Below are 10,108 nucleotides of genomic sequence, written 5' to 3'. Positions count from 1 at the left end.
TTTTCTTTTTGAGAAAAAATGGTTTTCTATGTTGCACCTGCAAGAAAAAAAAGTTCAAAAAATCTATTTTTTGGGTGGAAAGAGGTTCAAAATATGGTGCATGTTAGAGCAACTCCATCCATTAGAACTCCTAAGGGGTTCTAATGATTAAATTAGTTGAAAAAAATGTGATTTGATAAGTTTACAACTTTGGTTAGTAAAATTAATTTTTTCTTCCTCCAATAGAGTTTTTAATTTTTTTTTTAATTTTTGTTTTATTAGAATGATTTAAAATAAAAGCATACATAAATTTATTAATAAAAATTACATAAAACATATGAAAGGTACAAATACAAATCAAAAACGAGAAAAGCCGATTAGTAGAAATCTTGATCTGTTCCAAATTTTTGCCAAATATGCTCAACCAAATCAGCTTTCAATTGTTGATGTATTGTTTTATCACGAACTCGATTCCGAACGCTCATCATATTGCCGAGATTTGAAGGCATATCTGTAGAATACGTGAAATCCACTTGTGAACTTCGGTTTAATTCCGGTTGTGCGAAAACTGATACATCAAAATGAGTGAACCCATCTCGTTCGTCTTCTACGATCATATTATGTAGAATGATACATGCTCTCATTATCTTGCCAATTTTTATTTTATCTCAAAAAGAGCTGGATTTTTGACTATGGCAAATCGAGCTTGCAAGACCCCAAAAGCACGCTCGACATCTTTACGTACAGCTTCTTGATGTGTAACGAATAAGGATGCTTTCGGACCTTGCGGAAGTGGAATAGATTGGACAAAAGTAGCCCATTTTGGATAAATATCATCTGTGAGATAGTAAGCCAAATGGTACTCGTGTCCGTTGACAATGTAATTAACTTTTGGAGCTCGACCTTGTAATATATCATCAAAAACCGGTGATCGATCAAGAACATTAATATCATTTAATGTACCTGGAGGTCCAAAAAACGCATGTCATATCCAGAGATCTTATGAAGCTACAACTTCTAAAACAATGGTTGGCTTTCCTGATCCACGTGTATATTGACATTTCCATGCAGTCGGACAATTCTTCCACTCCCAATGCATACAATCAATGCTTCCTATCATCCCGGAAAATCCGCGTATCTCTCCAATATCGAGTAGTCGTTGAAGATCTTCTGGCGTGGGTCTTCTTAGATACTCATCTCCAAATAAATTTATGATTCCTTGAACAAAATGTTCCAAACATAAAAGTGTGGTGGTCTCACCAAGTCGGAGGTACTCGTCGACCGCATCAGCTGGGCAACCATATGCCATCATACGAATTGTTGCCGTTGCCTTTTGTAACGGAGAGTGACCGAACCTTCCAGTAGCATCTTTTCTTTGTTGAAAGTATGGAATTTCAGCGGAGAGTCGGTCAACAATACGCATGAACAAGGGCTTGTTCATTCAAAAACGGCGTCGAAACATGTGAGAGAGATATGTTGCATCTTCACTGAAATAATCGTTCCATAATTGCATGTGTCCTTGTTCTCGTTGTCTTTCAATGTAGGCTCGTCTTTTTTTTTGATGTGATGCTTGTTGGTGATCTTCATTATGATTGAGAAGATTTTCGAATTGTTGATCGAAAATGTGGTCGAATCTTTCATCCATCATTTCTTCAAACTCATTAGAAGAAGAAGAAGTCATTTAGAAAAAAAAAAAATTGGGAATTTTTTTTGTGAAATGGTTTGTTACAAGTGGTAAGAGAAACACAATACACACGTTCTTGAAAGTGTTGTTTCGTTGCAAGAAACCCAATATTTCTGAAAGAGAAAGAGGGAAACAAAGAAAGAGAGAAACAAAAAAGGTTTGTTGAAATGGTAAGAGGAAAATGCAATACATTCGTTGGCTTATAAAGAAAAAGAAAGAAATAATTTGTTGAAATGGTAAGAGCAAAACACAATACACTCGTTCGCTTATAAAGAAAAAGAAAGAAATGGTTTGTTCAAATGGTAAGAGCAAAACACAATACACTTGTTGGCTTATAAAGAAAAAGAAACAGAACTTGTCTGTGTTCTTCTTGTTCTCACAAGCTGTAAAGCTTCTTTTTCTTGTTGTCCTCTTCTATCGCATGTTGTCTGCCACCATTCACAAGCTGTAAAGCTTCACTTTCTCTTCACGTTCTTCACTTTCTTATAGTCTTCTTCTGTCACATGTGGCCTGCCAACACTCACAAGCTACCTGCAAAAAACAGTTGAGAAACGTGAATCATAACACACAAAATCATATTGAAACAGAAACAAATAAACTCAACTTCAATCAAACTCATAAACGACATTAAACTTCAACTTGATTAACTTGAACTTGTATTACAACTCATAAAGTCAGACATTAAAATAAACAGAAACAGACTCATACATTTAACTGAAACAGAAACAAACTAAGACATTAAACTGAAACAGAAAAAAGCTTAGATATTACAATGAAACATAAGCAAACTCAAACATTAAAATGAAACAGAAACAGATTCAACAATTAAACTGAAACAAACTTAGTCATTAAACTGAAACACAACCTAACTTGCTAACATGTCATTAATTAGCTTGTTCTTCAAAGCAATTTCAGTCTCAGTAAGTGGCTTTATCTTCTTAATGAGGCTATCAAGTATTTTTTGCTTGTTAAGCTTGTCTTTCATAACATAGTCCCTCTCTCTTATCTCCCACATCTTCTGAAAATCCACTACTCCTTCCTCCTTGCTCACAGATCGTTTGTTCTTCGCCTTTGCCGCTTTAACACCAGTTGGCCGACCAACTGCTTCTTCTTCCCCAACAGGCACATTGGTTGATGACTGTTGATCATCAATCTTTGGCCGTATGAATCCATAAGAGAGTTTTTAAGCTAGAAGGAAATAGATAAAGGAAAAGGAATGTGCAAAGGAGGAAGGATGAATTCATCATATTTAAAAAAAAGAGTTTTTGGTTGTTGAATTTATGTCTAACCAATACACAGTTACTGTAAAGCACACCTACCATAATCACTCTCTAACAATTGACACAATACTGGCTCGGACACAATTTATGTCTAACCAATAAACAGTTAATGTCCATTTAACTCAAACTCAGACACGACCACATCACACTAAAGTCCATTTAATTCCAAACCTAAACCGTTTCTAACATGCATTAAAAGACAAGTATACTAACCACTTGCCAGTGACACGTTTGGACTTAGCTTGATGCACTTGGTACAGAGTAAAGGTGGGATCTTTGGCAATTTGCTCAGCCAATTCCTTGATGCTTGGATCCTGAAAGACAAAACAAACAAAACTCAGTTTAACTATAGAATCAAACAATACCCAAAACCAAAAAAAATAATATAAATAGGCTTACATTGAGATAATCAGCAAATGTATCTGACTAATAACGTGAGATAAAACTCAATACCACGATTGTTGTCTGAACTTGAAGCCATCAGATATCACGTTAATCCCTATTAATTCACAGACAATTAATCAGAAAATCTAAAAAGAGAAGATCTTCATATTGGAATTGAGAGATGGTCCTTAAATCAAATGTACACAGAGCTCAAATCAAATAATTAATTCACTATCAAAAACTCAAAAGTCTAAAAAAAAATGTAGATCGAGAACAATCAAGAATCCCATAGCCTTGAGATCGAGAGAGAGCTTCGAAACTATGTGAGGAGGAAGAAGGACAGAGATGTTGAAGAAGAACTCGTTCTCTCTCGATTGCTTTCTCCATTTTTTTTTGGCTGATTTCGGCGAACAAGGGTAGAGTCGTTCCCTTGCTGATTTTACCGATCGATTGCCGATGAAGAGAGCTACCACCGATCGACCGCAGATTTCGGCACGAATTTGGAAGAGGAGGAGGTAGCTTGGATCGATCGCCAAAGGACATGCATGAAAAGAAAGCGATAAAGAGAGAGACGGGTTTTGGATTCCTTTTCTCTTTTACAAGTACCCAATACAAAACCGCCACGTAGGGGTTATTACCAATTCTAAAATGCCTCTGTTTATAACCGGTTATGTGCTGTTTATTCATTTTTCATTTATTTTCTTGTGTTTTTTTGTCTGACAACCTTTCCTAAAACTACCAATGGAAGTGCTCTTATCGACTAAATCATGTTAAAACTGTTGGTGTTTTTTTAACGTATAAATTATTTTGTTCAACGATTGACGCACTACAAATCAACAGCACATGAATTGGTGTCACTTTTATTTTCTGACGTCAATTATTATCGAATCACGCAAATGAATTTGCATCACTTCGTGCGTCATTGTTAGTTTATGGTATAAATATTTTACAGATTATTTTAATTGATGTTCCATCAATTTGAAAAGTGTGCTACGATGTAAATATTTCTACCACTCATCCAAAAGTAGTTGAAAAGTATTTAAGAATATTTGATGTTAATCAGCTACTGCATATTTTCGTAGACTAACGATAATCATAGTCTAAATATTATGTATGGAACAAACATTCTGTTTAATGTGTTTTGAATATAAAATCGAGCTTAATTTAGCATGTTATTCGCATCACTTGTCAGTTTCTAATTAATTAAACTGACTTAGGATGATATATATATTTAGGAGTTAGAATTTAATTTAAAATTCATAGTGGTAAAACCGTTCATTTCAAAGAATATATAAATTATATACCTTATTTTTCTGTAGAGAAAAAAATCATCAAGGCGTAGTTTAGGTTTCAACTTATTCACACTACTATTCTACAACTTATTCACACTATAAAGCCCTTTTTCAAAAAAAAAAAAAAACTTATTCACACTATATCACATATGAGTGAATGAATAATGGTTTATTCGAAATCATTTTTTTTATTAATTAGGGTTTACACTTTCTCTATTCACTATTTCCTGATCAGCAAGTTTGTATTACTGGGATCTTCTACGTTTAAACAAGTTTTATCTTAAAAACTCTATGTATCCCCTTGACCTTGGATTTTTGTTAAACTTTTTTTTTTTTTTTGAATGAATGTAAAATTTATTCAATCAAAACTTTAATTACATCGAGTGCTACTGTTTTGATCTCCATCTACAAATCAATAAACTCTTAAATCTCTACTTTTCTGTACTTCAAAAGAAAATTCATGTAACTCTTGAACCAAACCACACACTCAAACATTCTTCAAGGTATTCTTGCCTCTTCCCTTTCACAGCTAGAAGCTTCAGTCTTATCACTTTATCAACCCATTTAATCAGCAACAATTCATCTCTTGGTTGTTCTCCATGTCGACGAGCATTACGCTCCCTCCAAATACTATGCTGCAACGCTTGAAGAGTATATCTGATAATGAATACTTCAGTGGATGTGAAACTAGATCTTGATTGGGAAATCAAATCCAGAATCACACTCCATTCAAGCGAGAAAGCTTCCTTCATAATCCCACCTATCAATGACTTCCAAACTTTCCCAGAGTATCTACACTTGAAGAATAAGTGTGGACAGGTCTCCTCTTCCTCTTGGCATAACACACAAACTCCATTTATAGATGAGTTCCACTTCTTCATTCTGTCATAGGTTTGCAACCTATTCTTCACAGCCACCCATAACATGAAAGAATATTTGGGAGTAGATTATGAAAACCACACTCCTTTATTCCAAGCACACACTGGTTGCTCCTGTCTCATGTAAAGCCATGTCTTCTTTGTAGAGAAAATCTTTGTAAATCTGATCGCATCCTGCCTCCATAAGGGAATATCATCATCCTCATTACGTATTCTTTTTAACTTTTGAATTTCACCATCCACAGTGTTAAGAACAGCCAGTCTATGTCTTCTTTTCCGATGATAGAGCATCACTTCCTCAACCGAAGTATGTTCTGTAATACCAAGACCAATTGTACCTCTCACTCCAAGTAGATCTTTGAGACATCCTAGAGAGGACCAAGAATCGTACCAGAAAAATGTATTTCTGCCATTGTGAATTTCCATTCGAATATAAGATTTAGCTATCTCTCTTAGCTTCAGAATCTTTCTCCACATCCAAGAACCAATGCTAGCATTATATTTCGTTGACCAGAAGGAGCTTTTCCTTATTAGGTAGCAATGAATCCACCTCACCCATAAGGAAGAGCGAGTAGAGAACAATCTCCATAGCAACTTCAAACCAAGAACAATACTGATTTCTTTTAGAGGTCTAATCCCCAGACCACATTCGTTCTTGGGTAGACAAACATCATGCCAACAAACCTTCGCCTTACTTGTTAAACTTTCTCAAATGAGAAAATATCAGTTAGACAGAGAAGCTTTTATTCTGCAGTTAGACGGTAAACAAAAGATATCAGTGTTAGGTATTTGACAATTGGCACACAAAGAACAAGACCTATCACAAAAGACCAAATCGATGTGCTCAAGGATGGAAACGTGTGAGTAAAGAAGATGGTTACGTTAAATTGGTAGTGTCCGTTTCTATACATCCCAAATTTAATATTATGTAGGGGCTTTTTGCAAGATTGACTCAAAACTCAAAGTCAAACCTAAAACTAACCCATGCTTTTCTTGGATTTTTCTTTTGCCCTATTTACCCCCACAAGTTCATGATATTCACAAAAATACCATCACATTTATTTTATTTTTTTTTCCGAAAATGATATTTTTACTCTCTCACCCTCATCATCTTCAAGTAATTACAAGATTGCCATTGTGATCAATACCCCAACCACCATGAACAACCAATTTGAAGCTCTTAATGCACCTAAAATCGATTTACACTCTCTCTTTCTCACTTGTTATGAACTAAAAACAACATCTCTTTCACTTTGCCTCCATATTCATCCAAAAAACTCAAGCTTTTGATTCAAATTTTTTTATGGTTTATAGAGCCATTCAAGCATACTATTCTTGGTGGGTTACTTTCGTTTGAGATTGTGGGTGGTTGGAGAAGACTCTGTGTGCTAAGGAAGTCATCTCACTAGTTTAAGGTATGAAACTGAAATTTTTTTCAGATCTGTTTGTGTAGAAGACTTACCCGAAAGTAGTCTGGCTGTAGAAGACTTACGGGTAAGTCTTCTGGTCAAACGGACGACTTACTTTTAAGTCGTCATCTTTGTTTGTTAAAAAAAGAACTAGAGAATATCCTAGACGACTTACTGATAAGTCGTCTAGGATAAATGAGTTAGTTTTGCATTTGACCGAATTGTGTCAGATATTTGACTATTCCTGGACGACTTACCAGTAAGTCTTCTCCGGGAAAACAAAAATTTCAATATTTTATTAAATCTGGACGACTTATCTGTAAGTCGTCTCAGGTTACTTTTGCAATTGGAAAATAAAACTTAAATTTAACTTTTCCCAGACGACTTACGCGGAAGTCGTCCAGTAAGACGACTTACTTGAAAGTCGTCCAGGATAAGCAAAGTCGTCCAGATTTAATTCCTAGATTATGGTCAAACCTTGCTTATCTCGGACGACTTTCTTGTTTGTCGTCTGCCTGGACGACTTTCAAGTAAGTCGTCTGGGTAAAGTTAAATATATAAGTTTCTTTTTCGAATTGCAAACTAACCTGAGAAGACTTACAAATAAGTCGTCTAGCTTTAATAAAATATTGAAATTTTTGTTTTCCCTGAGATGACTTACTGGTAAGTCGTCCAGGAAAAGTCAAATATCTGATACAATTCGGTCAAATGCAAAACTAACCCATTTATCCTAGACGACTTCCTGGTAAGTCGTCTAGGTTTTTTTTTTTTAACAAACAAAGCTGGACGACTTACAAGTAAGTCGTCCTATTTAAAATTCAATTGCAAAAATGACCTGTTTGGACGACTTACTGGTAAGTCTTCCAGACGACTTACTGGTATGTCGTCTGCGTCAATGTTTAGTAAACTTTCATTTTCTCTATGTTTACTAATGTGTTTTATTTTGAATTTTTGTAGATGATGCGTCAGTTACATGCAGTGTATGGAGAATGGTTGTTGAATGATTGTCGTTGGGATTTTGTGGTTGATAATGTCAAAGGAGCGAGAATCATTTTTTGGGGGAAGGTTCGACACATGCTGAACTTCTTGCAATGGCTCAAGAAGATTATAACCTGGACATGAGCACAGAATCTGTGGAGATAACCTACTCATTACCAGCAGAAATGATGCAGGCTCCAGACACCCCTCCTATTCATGTTACAAGTGATAGACAAGTTCGAAACTTGCTCGAGATAACCAAAACGCATGGAGTACGGCTTTGTGTATCAAGCCGTAGCAAGGTGGAAACGGTTTCAGAGTTCAGGGAAGATGATGAAGCTGATGAATGTTTTGAAGATGATGATGATGATTTGGTTGAAGATGAAAATCATGACGGGGAGGAGGACGATGGGGATGAGGACGATGGGGAGGAGGATGCTGGTATCTCTATTGTTGCTGAAGCGGACGAGAATGGTGAGGATTACAGTGTTTATGGAAAGGTTGAAGATGAGGATGAGGAAGATGATGATATGTGTTTTGAAGATATCGAAAAGATTGAAGGAGGAAGATCGAATGGTAACAGTATCTATGTCAACCAGAGTTTTGTTAGCAAGGATGCACTGCTTTCAGAGCTGCGGTTGACAGCAGTGAGGTTTAAGTTCTCCTTCAGAATATACAAGTCAACGAAAACTCTCCTTGTGACAACATGTCCGGTTAGTGGTTGTCAATGGAAGGTCAGAGCGAGTGTGAAACATGGGACAAACACGTTTTGGGTAACAAAGTATGTGGAAAAACATACATGCTCAGCGGGAGACCGACTCGCTCAGCGGAGACACTGTACTCCGAAGTATGTTGGTAGGCTTTTCATTGATCGTGTTGGAATCATTGATGGGTTGAATCCGCAGCATATCACTGATGCAATGAAGAACATGTTTGGCATGACGCTTGATTACACCACTTCATACAGAGCACTTTTATATGCACAAACATTGGTGAGAGGATCAGCAGAAGATGGGTATTCGCGTCTGCCATCATATCTCGAGCAAATCTCCTTAGCAAATCCTGATTCTATCACGGCTATAGAACTTGATTCTATCAATAGATTTAAGTATCTATTTCTCTCTTTTGGAGCTTCTATCAAAGGTTTTAAGTATCAGAGAAGGGTCATTGTGGTGGATGGGACTCACCTAAGTGGGAAATATGGAGGTGTTATGTTAGTTGCAGCCGCACAAGATGGGAATTTTCAGATATTTCCATTGGCTTTTGGGATCGTAGATGCTGAAGATGAACCTTCTTGGGAATGGTTTTTCACAAAATTGGCTAGTTGTGTATCTGATGAGCAGCCTCTGGTGATAGTCTCTGACCGGCACGCGGCCATTAAAAGTGCGTGTGATAAGGTGTTTCCTTGGGCAACCCGAGGAATATGTTATTATCACCTTCAAGATAACATTGTCAAAAAGTATAAAGGGAAACATCTCTTGTACTTGGTGAAAGGTGCTGCTTATGCTCATACGGTTTCAGATTTTTACCGGTACATGGCTGAGATACGGAGTGCAAACCTGGACCTTGCAACGTATTTGGAGAATGCCGACGTCAGCCTATGGTCAAGGGTTTATTGTCAGGGGGACAGGTACAACATAAAGACAAGCAACATCGCTGAATCTATTAATTCCGCTCTGAAGCGAGCTAGAGGATTTCCGGTTCAGTTTCTGTTGGAGTTCATAAGGGAGAAGCTAGGAAAGTGGTTTTGGAAAAGGAGAGAAGATACTTTGTGTCTCCCAACTCAACATAGTCGAGGTGTTGAATACTTGCTTGTTGTTCGATCGGAGATAGCGGATACGATGACGGTACAACCAATTGATGGATGGCGATTCTTTGTGAAAGGTGGGAAAATGGACTGTGTGGTTGATTTGGAACATGGAAAGTGTGATTGTGGTGTCTATGCAGTGGAGAAAATACTTTGCCCTCATGCTATAGCTGCTGGAACATCTGTTGGTTTGCATATCTCCACACTTGTATGTCCAGTGCACTCAAAGAATTTTCTGTTTGCAGGATACTCAGAGAATATATATCTTTGTGTTGGACAACAAGTTGAGGAACGCACATGCTTTCCTCCGAAAGTAAAACGTGGTCCGGGAGGACAGAAGAAATCAAGATGGCAATCTTGGTTGGAGCTATCCAGGATGAGAGGACGCAAACCCCGAAAGCAACACAGGGCTTATAG

The 10,108-nt window shown here is 36.9% G+C and overlaps 1 long non-coding RNA gene across 1 annotated transcript; it reads right to left on the bottom strand.

Annotated features, from left to right (window-relative positions):
* Positions 1-2,284: 2,284 nt before the first annotated feature.
* Positions 2,285-4,748, bottom strand: LOC111203832. The gene is made up of 3 exons (XR_002656318.2): positions 3,343-4,748; positions 3,157-3,257; positions 2,285-2,816 (listed from the first exon to the last, which is right to left on the bottom strand). It is a non-coding gene; the product is annotated as an uncharacterized LOC111203832 (long non-coding RNA).
* Positions 4,749-10,108: the final 5,360 nt, after the last annotated feature.

The sequence above is a fragment of the Brassica napus genome, chromosome C3 (assembly GCF_020379485.1).
Source record: "Brassica napus cultivar Da-Ae chromosome C3, Da-Ae, whole genome shotgun sequence".
In the NCBI taxonomy this organism is placed as follows: domain Eukaryota; kingdom Viridiplantae; phylum Streptophyta; class Magnoliopsida; order Brassicales; family Brassicaceae; genus Brassica; species Brassica napus.
Note: the sequence above shows the minus strand (reverse complement) of the source record. Positions and strands in the feature narration are given on the sequence as shown.